This window comes from Perognathus longimembris, chromosome 3, assembly GCF_023159225.1.
Source record: "Perognathus longimembris pacificus isolate PPM17 chromosome 3, ASM2315922v1, whole genome shotgun sequence".
NCBI classification, from domain to species: domain Eukaryota; kingdom Metazoa; phylum Chordata; class Mammalia; order Rodentia; family Heteromyidae; genus Perognathus; species Perognathus longimembris.
Window position 1 is genome coordinate 12,547,172 of NC_063163.1, and position 16,048 is coordinate 12,563,219.

Sequence of the window (16,048 nt, forward strand, 5' to 3'; positions counted from 1 at the left end):
TTAACTTTTTTTCTGCTGCTGGGTAGAACACAGTACCTGGTCAAGGGCTTTCTCGCTGATCCATATGCTATCTTATTACTAATAATTTTTTATGCAAAATCTAAGTGAAAAAATATTTTTACCATTTCCATCGAACTAAAAAGAACACAAGTTTTACCTTACATATATTTGACCTTGCACTTCTGAATAGAAACTAAACTTCTATTCAGCTTTCTAAATGGGAGTGTTCTTATTTTCAGAATGAACCTCCTATGTTATTTAAACCACAACTGACATGATGGAATCAGTAAACTTCCAGGTATTTACTTGTCTCCAACTTTTCCTCGGTGTGAAATTCCCTGTAGGCCTGAGATGACTGGTAATAGCATAAAGTAGTAGCTACTCAAGTGACCATATTTTTCTTCCTCATTTTTCCCAGTATTGACTATATTATCATATTAATCATGGAATGAATTCAGTCTCAGTCAGCATATTTTTACTGAAAAGAATCTGGTTCCAGGTACTAAAGGAAAACTTTTTAAAAACTACATTTATCACCAATACCTTTATTATCAGAAATTTGGCTAGATGGAGAGATATTCTACAATTTGCATGCACATTAGTGGTGTGTTACAGAATGCCATGATTATACAATTGCTTTGAAAATGAGGAGGGAAGTGACTGATTTTACCTCAGTCAGTGAAAACTTTATAGTGATCACATTCCATTAGGTATTTAAAATATTTGGCCTAACTAAAATCCAATGTCTTAGAATGTAATTATACTAAATAGAGAAAAAATATAACTTGAATATTTGTAAATTTATTTAATTAACCCATTAATTCTATCCATTAATAATTAACCATGCATTTAATAAGGAAGTATTGCATATTAGTCACATCTTTTTTGAAGGCTAGAATCACATTTCTGAACAAGACAGGTAAAGATGCTATTTGCTCTGTAAATTATATTCTCAGCATATAATACAGAAATAACAGAGAGAACAGATAAGAAGATGAATAGAAATAAATAAAAGGATAATGGTAGTATGAGATTCATTCAGGGGAGCATCTAAGAATAATAAATGTGGAATATTTCGCAGCAAATAGGGAGCTGCTCTCATGAAAAAGCTCAGAGCCTTTTCGACAACATGACTATATTGGAGGTGGGGGGAGGCGGACATAATAACTAGAAAAAGACCATTTAGGCAAAATGAAGGCTAAAGGGATTCAAGGAAAATTCTGACAAAGAGAACAATGAATTTGATTTTTCACAAGTGCACTAATATTTGAAGTACTTAATGAAAAAGGGAGGTGGTAAAATAAGCTGACCTCAAAACATGGGCAGATTTTAGAACTCTAGGTGATGGCAGGATGTAGCTCCTACTTCTGGAAGTGTGTTAAAGATGGGCATACTTACTGCATTTATCTTTGACAAAAGAAACTGATTGCTCAGAGGAGAACTCATCCGGGTATGGAGCTAAGAGGGCAAATAGTGAAACTATTTTGGTAACCATTAGCACATTTAAAAAGTGACTATGGCAAGCTTGGGGATATGAGGAGAAAGAGACAAAAGAAAGAGGATGATAGAGGACAGCTTACACTGACACCAGTGTGTCTTTGTATTTACATGGCATAAAAATTTCACTGAAAGCTATTGAACAATAAGGAGAAAGGTCGGAAAGAAAATAGTAGGGATTAACACAACTAAATTATAAAATTGGATGAGTGAAAAAACATGGTGAAACTCCTTTGCACAGTTAGTATACATTAAAAAAGTATAAAACATGAATGAGAGGAAAGCATGTAGACTATGCTGTGGAGTAGGGGAAACTAGCTGGGGGGAGGATCACAGGACAGAGTATGAACACAGAGGAATGACACCTGGTGAAATTGTTTTGAGAAGAGTTTAAGGGATGAAGGAGAGTGACAGAGTTTGATCAGGGTGAACTGTATGCATGTATAAAAATGTCACAATGAAATCCCCATCCTTTGGACCACTACATTAATTAAAAAATATTGGGGGGAAAAAAGGTTGATGATTGTTTCCTATAAGGTGGAATCATGGAAATAAACAAAGATATAAGATCTAAAGATATGATTTTTTAGTATACAAAAATACTATCCTGATAAGTGAAAGAGTAGAGAGTAAAAACAAACTAAAAAGATCCTATTTGGTATTGTATTTCTCTGAGCATCTGGCTAGGAGTGGTGCCATTCCTGGAGATGGGGAAGACGGGAAGTTGATCATTCTGTGAGCCTGTGTCCTGCTCATGCCTTCTACCATCACAAAATTGATCACATTGTTAGGTAGGTACTGAGGATGAAGACCCCACAATCTCATCAACAAATCTCTTAATGTTCATAACACCAACAGATACTTTCTAAAGCCTTGCACTAAGACAGCTGTTTAGCTTACATTTTCGGACTTAAATCTTTCAACAAACCCATCATGATGTCGATATTTTAACCCTTCACCAGTGCCCAATATTTGGAGAAGCTCTCTAATTTGCCTGTCTCCTTATAAAGCATGAATATCAGGAAGTAGATTCTAACCGAGATGCAATCAAGCTCTTAGAACAGCCCTGAGCTTGCTTTCAAAATGCTCTACATCACTGGCCATAAAGGAAATGCAAATCAAAACAACATTGAGATTCCATCTCACCCCAGCAAGAATGTCATATATCAAGAAAACTAATAATAACAATTGTTGGAGGGGATGTGGCCAAAAGGGAACCCTACTTCATTGTTGGTGGGAATGTAAACTGGTTCAGCCACTCTGGCAAGCAGTATGGAGATTCCTCAGAAGGCTCAATATAGAACTCCCCTATGACCCAGCAGCCCCACTGTTGGGTATCTATCCAAAAGAACACAAACAAAATCACAGTAAGGCCACCAGCACAACAATGTTCATCGCAGCACAATTTGTCATAGCGAGAATCTGGAACCAACCCAGATGCCCCTCCATAGATGAATGGATCAGGAAAATGTGGTACATATACACAATGGAATTTTATGCCTCTATCAGAAAGAATGACATTGTTCCATTTGTAAGGAAATGGAAGGACTTGGAAAAAGTTATACTAAGTGAAGTGAGCCAGACCCAAAGAAACATGGACTCTATGGCCTCCCTTATTGGGAATAATTAGTACAGGTTTAGGCAAGCCATAGCAGAGCATCACAAGGCCCAATAGCTATACCCTTAGGAACACATAAGATGATGCTAAGTGAAATGAACTCCATGTTATGGAAACAAGTGATATATCACAGTTGTAACTACTTTCAACGTCCTATGTGTATGTGTAGTTTCTATTATTGATGATGTTCTTGTATCACCTTCCTATGGTTGTACCTACACTATCTCTGTAATCTTATCTGAGTATATTGGAAACCGTGTTTACTGGTATTGGAAGTAGGAAATTCAAAGGGAATACCAAATTTGAGAGACACAGGGTAAAAAAAGAGATATAACTACAAAAGCAATACTTGCAAAACTGTTTGGTGTAAGTGAACTGAACACCTGGGGGGGGGAGGGAAAGGGGGGGAGGGAGGAGGGCATGAGGGACAAGGCAACAAACAGTACACGAAATGTATCCAATGCCCAACGTATGATACTGTAACCTCTCTGTACATCAGTTTGATAATAAAAATTTGAGAAAAAGAAAAAAAAATATAACGTGGGAAATAATAGTTTTGCATTTCTTTCTGAAGGAAAAAGTTCTGTATAGAACTTTGTTGTTTAAAAGTATTTCAGGATATTTTTTTTATCCAGTGCTGTTCTCATAAGCTTTAGGGGAGATCTTCAATTTTAAAGAGAAGGAAATGAATATCACAGGACTTAATGTAATTTACTAAGGTCACATCATCAATAAGAAGAGTCAGTATTTAAACAAAGTCCACCTCAGGCTAGAGTCCAAATTCAGTTCAGAGCTTGGGTTAGACATGGGCCAAGGCATTACTTCAGTGAGAAAGTGCCAGTCCAGAAGAAAAAAAGTCAACTATGCATTATTTGTCTAAAGAAATGGAGATAACACAGTGGTAGAAACAAAGGAATTTATTGGATAAGATAATTTAATTTCAGCAAACTAAGTACATTTTAAAATACATTTGTATTCTTTAGATAACACAGAAAGCAAACCTTTGGGAGTTTTAAAGACAGCAGATGACAAATGTTATATTGTATGTGGGTTTTGTTTGCTCTTTCAGCAAATAGTTTTTCTATGCACTTGTCAATAAAATGTAGTTAGAAGAGGGTTTGTTAGAAGAGCTGATTTGTTGATTCTAAAGCACAGAAACAAAGTAAGATAAAATACAGTGATGCTTGAACTTGCCCTCTGCATTCAAAATGAATATTTCATTGATAATCAAATAGCTTATCTTTTTAGAATATTTCCATGGTCATTGGCTTCTGTGAATGTGTCTGTGTGTTTTTTTTTAATGCAGAGAAAAATATAATAAATTGAAGGTCTCCAGGAAGAAATAAAAGTACTTGAGTTGGAATCCCTATAGTGATTTTTTGGAACATTCTACCAAGAGAGAAACCTAAACAAAAGTGACTGTTTCAGGAATTTGTTTCCCACCGAAAGTAACAAGGAGAATATTTGGTAAATCAAATTTCCTAACTTGAAAATGAGCCCATATACATATACACATACATATAATATGTATATATGTATGTGTATGTGTATATATTCCACACAAATATATATTCCATATATTCCACCATATATGTATATATATGTATATATATATATATATATATATATATAATGCACACACACATATTCCATACAAAAACAAACACATTCTCTGTGTGTGCTGTTAATAGTGATCTTATTGGTGTTTAAACAATTCCTGGGTCCTGTCCCTTAGCTTTTTCACTCAAAGCTGGTGCTCTACCACTTGAGGTACAGCTCTAATCAAAGCACACTGTACTCATAAACTGATTTGCTGAATAGCAACCCTTTTGTACAACTACTTAAGGAATATATATATATATATGAACATATATGAATTAGTATGAGTCTCATGTATTTTATTGTCTGGGCTGGTTTCAAACCTAGATCCTCAGATCTTAGCCTCCTGTGTTAGTTAGGATCAACGATATGAGCCACCAGCACCCAACTATAATAATTTCATATATATACATACATATGTGTATATATGAATATATATGATTATATCCATTTTTAGGAGTATTAACTTCATTATGGACAACTAGAAATGATAGAGATTTTACTGTGTAATATAGTTCTACAAATAAAATCAAGGTGTTAATCATTCTCAATTTTGAATTTTATTGCTATTTTTAATTCCTCAAATTTTCTCTTAATAACAGTATCATTTTTAAAACAAAGTTATTCATGTGTGATATTTATATTAGTGGTATCACACAAAATATGTCTCAGTGATTATGTCCTTATCCTTTTTGTATCTTATCTAGACTAGCATTAATAATACTAGTATTATCTGAGAACTCACTAAGAGACTGAGGAATAGGAAGGGTCCATATGGCACAGTGGCTTAATCTAGGCTAACATGGAAATGAGCTAGGAGCCTGTGAGTCTCAGAGACAGACTTTAGAGCTGGAAGCTACCTTGGAGACCCTGACCAGGTCTACTATTTCTGTGAGAAAAACCAGAGAATCAGAGAGGGCAAGCAACTGCCTAAGCCATAATTTGTTTGCAGCAGCAGAGTGTACATGCTGGCTAGAGACTAGTCACACACACACACACACACACACACACACACACACACACACACACAAAATCAGTGATGTAATTTACATGGAGAAGGAAAGAAAAGCAATTACTTCAGCAAATTTCCCCTGCTACCTCAGACACCATTTAAGGGTTAAAGAGCATCTTGCACAGTTAACACTTTCAGATTTTAGTAGCTAACATTTAGTGAAGCAATTTTCCAATGTATTAAACAATTTCTCAAATTATCATAGGAAAGATAAAAGCAAACCACGTGAATAAAGACATAGTTTAATAGAAATGAAAAGCCATTATAACTTAGCTGAATATCATGTTATATTAATTTTATTGTTCGTATAAGTGTTATCTATGATGATATAAAAAGAGATAAGTAAAAAGAAATATGTGTTTAAAGACAAATGAGACACAATCCTATGTTAAAGCACACAGAGTTTGCCTATTGTGCTGAAGGAATTCAGTCCCCAGAGGAATATGAACTTTGATTGCAACAGTAAAATAATTTGTACATTTACAATTCTAAAGGTTGTCAGTTTCTGTCATCTTTTTTTCATTATGTAAATGGTACTTGCATTTCATTTTCATACAACTTGTTTTAATCAGTTCAACTGAAATGGATGAAGGTTGCAGCTCAGAGAATATCTAACCCAAGCAGTTTAACAAGGACAGTTCTCTCTACATCATGGATGAATGGTTTTGAGTTGTTTCAACTTCCTGTCTATTGGCACCAAGGCTTGAAAGACAAGTACATGCAAACAAAGATGATGCACTTACCTCAGAAAAATTTAGTCTCCTCAAATACAAATGGGAAGAAAAGTTCAAATTCTAATATAATAAAATGAATGTTTGCCTATCAAGGTCCAAAGATAAACATAATATTCATTTTGTTGACATCTGGTATCAACTGACTCAAAAATTTTATTCATATATTTTTTAATTTTCAAAGTGATATACAGAGGAGTTACAGTTTCATACACAAAGCAGTGAGTACATTTCTTATCAAACTTGCACCCCTTTTTCTCTTGCACTCATTTTTCTCCCACCTTCCCGCCTTCTGAGTTCTGCCCCCCCCCCAAGTTGTACAGTTGGTTTACAGCATATTGTCTTTTAAGTTGCTGTTGCATTGGTTCACCTTTTACCTTTTGTCTCTCCATTTTGATGTTCCCCTTCCCTTCCCTACTTCCGATAAACATATATACAATACTCAGGGTATCAAAAGCAGATGCAGTGATATCAGGGGTAAAACCATAGGTAAGAAAAACAAAAAACAAAGGGCATCGTGTCACCTAATATGCTGACAATAGCAACAACAATGATAAACCACTTTTTTCCATAACTTGGACTTCATTTCATTTAGCATTATCTTATGTGATCATATGTACATTGTTACTGAGCTATTGTGTTCATCTTCTAGGAGAATCCTGGACATATACTAATTTTTACCAATAAAGGAAACTGTAGAGTCTATGTTTCTTTGGGTCTGGCTCATTTCACTTAGTATGAATTTTCCCCAAGTTTTTGCATTTTCTTATCAATGGGGAATGACATTCTTTCTGATAGAAGCATATAATTCCATTATGTATATGTACCACATTTTCTTGATCTATTCACCTACTGAGGGGCATCTGGGTCCGCTCCATATTTTAGTGATTGTAAATTGTGCTGTGATGAACATGGTTGTGCTGATAGGCTTTATACATACATACATAATACATACATACATATATATACATAGTGCATGCATTTTTAATTCCGGAATTGCTTCCATCACCTTTCTTCAAACTACAAATTGAACTAGAACATCTGTCACTTTTAGTAATATACTCACACTCTTTAATTACTGAATGCAAGAATATTAAGTAAACAAAGACTTTTTCAATTGTATTACTGTGTGACTAAGGAAATTATCAGGAAGAAGTCAGGCGCTGGATGATATGAGGAATATGCCATGAGGAAAAATAAGTTCTTACTCAAGATGTTAGGAAAAGAAAATGGTGGGGGAGGGGTACTAAATTTGAGTAGCAAAAATGAACTGTCAGGTTGAAAAAGAACTACAAATCAGATTTTCACATCAGGAAGTAACTAAGTGAAATAGGTACCTTTTATGGGGCACTGGAGTTATGAAAACACAGAAGGCCACTAAATGCATTCTTCACTGCACTGTACAATGGACATGTGGTATACTGATTCATGCATTCCTTCCATCCCATGAACAAATTTCTCTTTCTAGTGATATTCGTATATGTTCTGTGTATGTCACTAATTTTCACTTACTTTCTCCATCAATTATTATTATGACTCTTTGTATTTCAACTGTAGCTGTATTTTCATATGGAACAAGAAAGCAATAAATTGAGCAATATATGTGGAAACTTCTAATTTCCAGTGAGGTGTGTAGGACTTTGGAAGTTGGTACATAGTTTGGTGTACACATACAAATGAATTGAGCCAAATTAAAAATCAACACCACTTCTTAAATTCATCTGAAAGTTAACATAACAAGTCCTCTAATGCCCCCAAAACCAGAAAGGTAGAAAGTAGATACAGAAAAAAAACCTCATCAGAACTGAAGGTCATGAGAAAAACTTCCTTGGCAACCATTACTGGCTATAACATCTAATCTCATTCCTCCTGGTTTTCTGTTAGCTCAGTGAATTTTGGGGTTCGTACAGATGTAGAAAATTTTAAGCTGCAGAAGCACTTAGTCTTAGATAAGTTATCATGCTTCTATGAGTTTTACAAGCAGGAGTTTTACTAAGTTCTTATAAAGGTCAAAGGAAATTCCCATCCATTTTCTGAATAGGGAAGAAGAAAAGTCGCCATTTTGTAATGTGTTTTATTATTTTTATCAGATTTGAACTGGCTATTCTTTACAGGAAAAAAAAGCCAACTCCAGCTAGTTTGTAGATGTTGAAAAAAAACATATTTTATTTTAAGAAACCTGGAGATGTAGCTGCCTAGTGTATGTGATGTGTGTGGGTTCAGTCCTTAGTATTCTCCAAAAGAAATGTGGAAAAACCAAAAGATAATGAATCAATACAGTATTCCATGTTAACACAGTCAAGAGATTACCAGTCCATGACTAGAAGATTTACTCTAAAGGTATGGTAATCAAGGCAATGCAGTGTTGATATATTGACAAAAGAATAGACAAATGTAACAACAGAAAGTAATAGAGAGACCATAAATAGGTCCATGCAGGTGGAGTCAATTCCTCTTAAAGCAAAACATTTAAATAAATGGTGGTGGAACAATTGGACAGCCACTTACACAAAAGTTGCAAGGAGAAGAATCTAGAAATAAAATCCACCTTACAGCATTTTCTCATGATGACAAGGCTAACACAGTTTGATATTCTTTCCTTCATAAGTCTTTGAAATGTATTTCTTTCTTTCTCACTACACATTAGAAATTGTCTTAGTCATGTTATAAATGGTTACAACCTATGTAGCCTAAATCTACTGGTAGAAAAAGACATGGAATGTAACATGAGAACTTGAGTGATGAAAACACTGAAAGACAAAACATATTGCTATCATCTTAGGGAATCAAGAGACAGAGAAGGTCTTTTGTTTTGTTTCCAGATCTGAGAAGAGTCATGGGAGGTAACAAAACTCTATGTAGATGTACAAGGAGAAAGGAGAAGTCCAAGTAGAGGAATCAAAAAGCATCTAGACTATGCAAGGAAAATTGATCAGCTATAGTGTGTGGAATTGGCAAAATGAATAGAAACCCAACTTTAAAACCCTTTCTGAATATTGAATCCTAGAGTGGTATGATAGAAATGGCTTTTGTGAGTTTTGCTAAACAGATACTTTGCTGTTTACCAAATTATGTGACTTGACTGAAGTCACTTTAATGAACTCTTTCCAATTCCTAGTTTCTACAATTATAAAATTAAAGAATTAAACCAGATACTCTCCAATTTTCTTTATAATTAAAAATTCAGAGTATAAACTTTGCAGTAGATGAATTTAAGCAGTTCAAGATTTAGATTCACACAGAAAGGTTAATTTTGGCTTTCAGAAGATAGATCAGCATAGTTTTGTAACATGGTTGTTTAGTCCTATTCTGGGAAGTATTAAGATAAGGATTCCACTGAAAAATAATAATAGTTTTACATTATGTTAAGTGTCAACATTTAAGATCTTGCTTCCCATAGGTACAAGCTATTTTTACATATACAATGTTATGGGCTTCCTCTTGTTTTTCATGTGTAAATGGACTCTAAGCATTTTTTTTTAGGTCAGTCATGAGAGCTTGAACTAAGGGCCCAAGTGCTGTTCCTAAGCACCTAATGAAAGTCTCACAGACTTTCCTGCCCCACCTAGCTTGGAACCATGAGCCTCAGTTTTCAGCCTCCTGAGGAGTTAAGATTATAGGTGTTAACATTTTTTATTTTTTATTTTTTTGCCAGTCCTGGGCCTTGGACTCAGGGCCTGAGCACTGGTCCCTGGCTTCTTCTGGCTCAAGGCTAGCACTCTGCCACTTGAGCCACAGCGCCCCTTCTGGCCATTTTCCATATATGTGGTACTGGGGAATGGAACCGAGAGCTTCATGTGTAGGAGGCAAGCACTCTTGCCACTAGGCCATATTCCCAGCCCAGGTGTTAACATTTTTAAGTTTACTAACTCTTCATGTATTTTTCAATCTTTTAGAAATAATATATAGATGACTCAATGAATCAACAAAAAATTCACCTTTATTTCTTCATTTATCTTTGTACCTTTTAGATCAGTTGAGTACTTTGTGCAGTAGGGAAATGGAAATAAAATGAAAAACAAAGTAATATCTAAGCAAATTAAAATCATCCCAAGGCTGATACATTTTATCCAGAAAGAAATGCTCATCAATATTTCTGAGAGTCACCTGGAAGACAAGCTGTCTTTGGCTTAATGATGATAGAGAAATCTGTATATAAATGCCAACTATCAGTAAGAAATCGACAGACAATGTATCATGCAAGTGACTGGGACTGCAGCTTCAAAGCAACAAGTTTTCATTCTATGCTATGCTGTTCGAAGGGTGCCTCCTTCTGAAAACATTTTAGTACATAGAATCAAATCAAACAACTAACAACAATTCAGGAGTTACCAACAAACAAAAATACTTGAAACTCAAGCAGGTGAACAATGAGAAATGCACACACATTTTTTTTATATCTCATAAGAGGTGACGGATAGCATTGACAAATGCACACACACAAAGACACACACAAACGGACACGCTTCTACGTGAGGTAAGAGGACAGACAGCGTTAATGAGATGACAAGGGAAATAAAATGCTTGTGAGAGCATTTGCACAAGCCAAAACAATGTGGTGCCTGAAATTCCAGTGTGATACGTAGTGTGGGATAAGGAATGGGAGAGGCAGGTCCCAAGGAGGCTAGTGCATCAAGAAGGCCATCTCCAGTGAAATACTGAAAATGAATGGAGGGTCAGAAGCATCCATTAAGAGCACGTTTCTTTTCACAAGTGAGAGGACAGGGAGCAGAATTCTGCACAGCAAATGAAGCTGGAAGAAGACCCCACTGAATTGGGAATACATAAAACAAAACGGATAATAAGGAGATGAATTCCTAAGAATTTCTGTTGAGACTGAATGGGGCCACTGGTCACATCATGATGAAAGTTTTGAGACATGATAGGAATTTGAAGGTAGACACCCACACAAATACTGGTTGAAGAGATTCAATTTCTGGGAGGTCTGTGAGGAGGCAATGGGAAAGCATTGTGAACAACTGCAAATCTGTGCTGGGGAAGAAAAATGGGGGAAACAGAATTATGTTTACATTAAGTGAGCTCTCTTATTACCGAGAGCAACATCTGGCTTTGGTTACATTTATCTGAACATAGTGAAAATGTTTGAACTAACCTAAAAAAAAAGATTAGACTAAATTTCATAACAGTGTTTACTCAGCAGAATAAATGACAAAACAGATACATGGGAACAGTGTCTGTTTATGCACACATTTCAAAGTGCACCCCCAAACTCCATTATCTTAGCATGGCTGACACAAAACAGGGCTCAGTATAAACTCCTAATGATAGCCATTACAAACTGTGTTAAGTTAAGGTAGTTTAAACAGAGATATCACATGTCTTTGTTTATTGCTGTGATTAAGAAAGAGAGAGAGAGAGAGAGAGAGAGAGAGAGAGAGAGAGAGAGAGAATATGTTTCTACCAAAAAGAAGATAAAACATGGCTAGTAAATGCATTTAAATTTTATTTGTTCTACTACCAATAGCATTTCAGGTGACACATTTATTCTCGAGGATTAAGTCTTCACGGTGAGATTATTTTTATCCTTCTTTTCAATAATAAACAAATGTACTTGGAGCTTTTATTTGTTAGCATTTCCAGAGAATTTATCTTTATAGAGGCAATCTCAGTTTTCCTTGGCTGTAGTGACTGGATCTTAGAAATCTAAGAGACCATTAATAAAAACACATGGTTTATTGCTGGAACTTGTTTTGGAATCTGAACTTTTGCTCTTTCATTTCATTATCTAGTGTCAACCAGGAAGCAAGGGCAAGAAACATAGGAAAGGGGACCAGTGTTCATCATGTAGCAAGAAAGAGTATTTAAATAGAGTATACAGTGAAATTTGGAAGGTTTTATTCCTGTACTAAGAGCTTGTTCAGAATTTCTTCTTCTAACTGAAAACTAGATTTAAGGGGTGACAAGAATATATGTAACCATTGTGTTTGAAACACTTGAACAAAACCATCTGCAAATGAAAAGGTAAAGTGCAGATGCCTTGATCTCAGGTATGTCAAACATGGTATACTCACGCAGAGTACGAGTGTTTTCAGTTAGTCTAAAATCATGCACCATACATCAAGAGAGTCAGTATGGGACAAATACCTAGATTAAAAACACTAGCTATTAGACCTGAAATGGATGGAAAAAATGAAGGAAAGTATCCCATTTCAGATACTTCATCTTTTCTTCTCAATCCTTAGTTCTGGCCTTTGGCATCTCTGAGAAACAGCTGAAGCTTGTGTCACAAAATAATGCATCTTTTGGCAGAGAATGGAAGATCTGAGCCAAGCCAAGATTCAGGATGAGCCAGATAGATGTAGCCTGATACTGTCCTGTCTCTTTAGAAAATACAACATATTAGGTTAAAACTCAAATGACCTATTGATAAATAGTATCAATAATTTAAAAAGAAATGCAATATAAACTACTGAGTGGAATGTATAAAAGTTGAAAATGAAGGTGTGGCTCAAGTGGTAGAATACCAATGTTAAGCAAGAAAGCAAAGGAGAAAATGAGTCCTGGCATTCAAGGCATACTGCTAGACCAGCCCTCTCCCCACATAAACACACACACACACACACACACACACACACACACACACACACACACCAAAAGTGTACAATTTTATTCTTTTTAGTATCAAAATTTCTTTCAAATTCTCTGTATCATAAAATTCTTGTGAAAATCTATTTTGATCATTGCTTTTTAAAAAATTTGAATCAGTGTCAAATTTTCATTAATCTCTAGCATGAGAATTCAGACAAGGTTTGTATGATTTGTTTTCCTTTCCTACACACTCAAACATCAGTGGAGATTATTAAAAGTTAAAAGTATTAAAATTGATCGAGTTTTACTGAGAGGTAATCTATAAAGTCAGTCTTCAGAGTAATGTTATGTACATGTTTATAAACTGTAGATTTGCAACTGCCAAAGTAATATAACTTAATGGCATCAAGGAATTTCATTTTCAGGTTATAAATTATATGCAACCCTTTAAATCTGTAAATGAATCATAATTTTAACCATTATTATAAAACAAGTCTTGGACTAGGGACACAAATCTGAGACATTGTTATAGTTTATTATTATCATCATTGTCATCATTATTTATTATTATTATTAATTTGTGTCTTATATCAGAGTGTCTTCCCAAAGCTCATGTCAGTTCTACAGACAGTGTAATCTTTAAGAAGTAGGGCCTAGGAGAGGTCTTTAACTCACTGGGGAGTCTGTCATTGGAAAAACCTATAAGATTCTCCTTCTTGCTCTTTCATATTTCAACCATGTGGTATGTAATTTTGTTCTGCTTATTATTTCTTACCACTGCAGCCTCAAAGACAATGGGGCTGACTCACTATAGACTAGAAACACTGAAACTGTCAACCAAAGTAAAACTTTTCTCATTATACATTGATTATGTCAGGCTATTTGTTACAGTAATGGATATCTGGCTACCACAGTTACTTTTTTGTTGTTTTTGTTGGTTGTAGGGCTTGAACTCTGGGCCTGGATGCTGTCTCTGAACTCTTCATCTCAGGGCTAGCACTCCACCACTTTAGCCACAGTGCCACTTCCGGTAAATTGGAGATAAGAGTCTCGCAGCCTTTCTTGCTTGGGCTGGCTTTGAACCTGGATCCTCAGATCTCACTCAGACTCCTGAGTAGATATTGTTATAGATGTGAACCACCAGAGTCCAGCTCACAGTTGCTTTTGAAATGTATAATAGTAGTTAGTTTATACCATAGGCAGCAGAGTAGTAAGTTGACAGGAAAACTATAATTCTAAGAAATGAATAGGTTACAAGGATGCTTATCACAAATACTTGGAAAAAAATTTTTTTAAAGTGGACTCTGTTTAAGTTTTGGCTTAAAATATATTCTATATAGTTAAATATGAAGTCTTTTCTTAGAGTTACATGTGAAATTGTGATTTGATTGTGTAGTGCGATGCATTTAAAATACAAATCTTCCTTCGTTATCACTTTCCTTTCTTTCTCTCTACTTCCCTTCCCCCCTCATTCTCGCCCTCTATCCCTAACTCCCTTTCTTCTTCCCTCTATTTTCTGGCAAAAGCATTTGACATGAGAATACAAAACACTTGCACTATTAAGTATTGATAATAGTAGTCACTATATTGCATAGAAATTCTCCAAGACTTGTTCATCTTCTATAAATAAAACTTTAAGCTATTTGAACTCAATTTCCTCTTTTTGTCTGTCATTGGAAATAATTGTACTGTTTTCTTCCTCACTGAATTTGACTGTACTAGATGCTTTATAGAAATAGAGTCATATGGTATTTATTGAGTTGTGATTATTTATTTTACTTAGTATAGTGTGTGCATCTATGTTGTTACAAGTGACATTTTCCTTCTTTTGTATGTATAGAGCTAACCTGTTATATATTATATATGTATATAATCTACTACATATAATATATATGGAAAGTCTTATATATGTATATAAGTCATATACATATATATATAAATATAAACAGAAAGTCTTTTATCTCTTTGTCGGTTGATAGATATTTGATCTTCTACAATTCACCCTGAAAAACACCATGGAGATTACTCAGGATGCTAAGAATATACATTCCTATATATAATGGAAAATACAATGCTCTATGAAGAAAGTTAGTGATTTATTTATTTTTATTAACTAATTCATGAATCTGATTTGTTTATGAAAGTCTGAGTTATAGAAGTTACTTACAATTATAATTCTCTGAAATAAAGACTGTGAAGTAATATTAATTTATTTTGAACAAATTTAATTTTATAACTTAAACCAATTTCTAGGAAAACAGAAAAAATACATGACTTACATGTTTTTCTTAAACTTTGGCAATAAAAATAAAACAAAATGAATCATATTTGGAGCCATTCTTTTAATTCTTTTTTTCCCCCTCAGCTTCCAAATCTTTTTCTGAAACTTAACAAAATGCTTGAAGAGTACTAGACTGATAGCATTAAACAGGACTAACTAGAAAATGGGGAACTAGAAACGAGTTTATCCTGAGTGGTCTATTATTTGCAAGTTATCACACTATGAAATATTCCCACCTTATGGTAGATTTTATCTATTCTTATGCAGTATTCTATTCACAAACATATTTAAAATCTTCAGTCCTGCCAACATCTATCTATCTGTCTGTCTACCTATGTGTTGTAAGAAATTAACTTAAAAAGAAATTTCACAAGATATACAAAGTCGAAACAGCTCTTACCTTCTTTGAAAGTAACAACATGATTGAATTGAAAGAAAGCAAAAGACAGCAGTAGCAACATGGAATCAATTACAAGTTTTTCTCAAGGCCTCTTTACCTACAGAAGGGATAAAGTATAGAAGTGATTTGGAGAAAAAGAAGAGACGGGTATGTAGAAGGTGTGTGGAATTATAGTCACTTTAAAGAAGAAAAAGACTTGTGTCTAATGATAAGTAATATGTGATCATTATTATACCAATATGAATAATTCTTAGGCATTAACTATAGTATATATTTTCAGGGGCAAAAAATAGTAATGGACATTTAACTTATCAGGCTTTATATAGGAATATGTTTAACTTATAGATTTTTCTATTAAGGA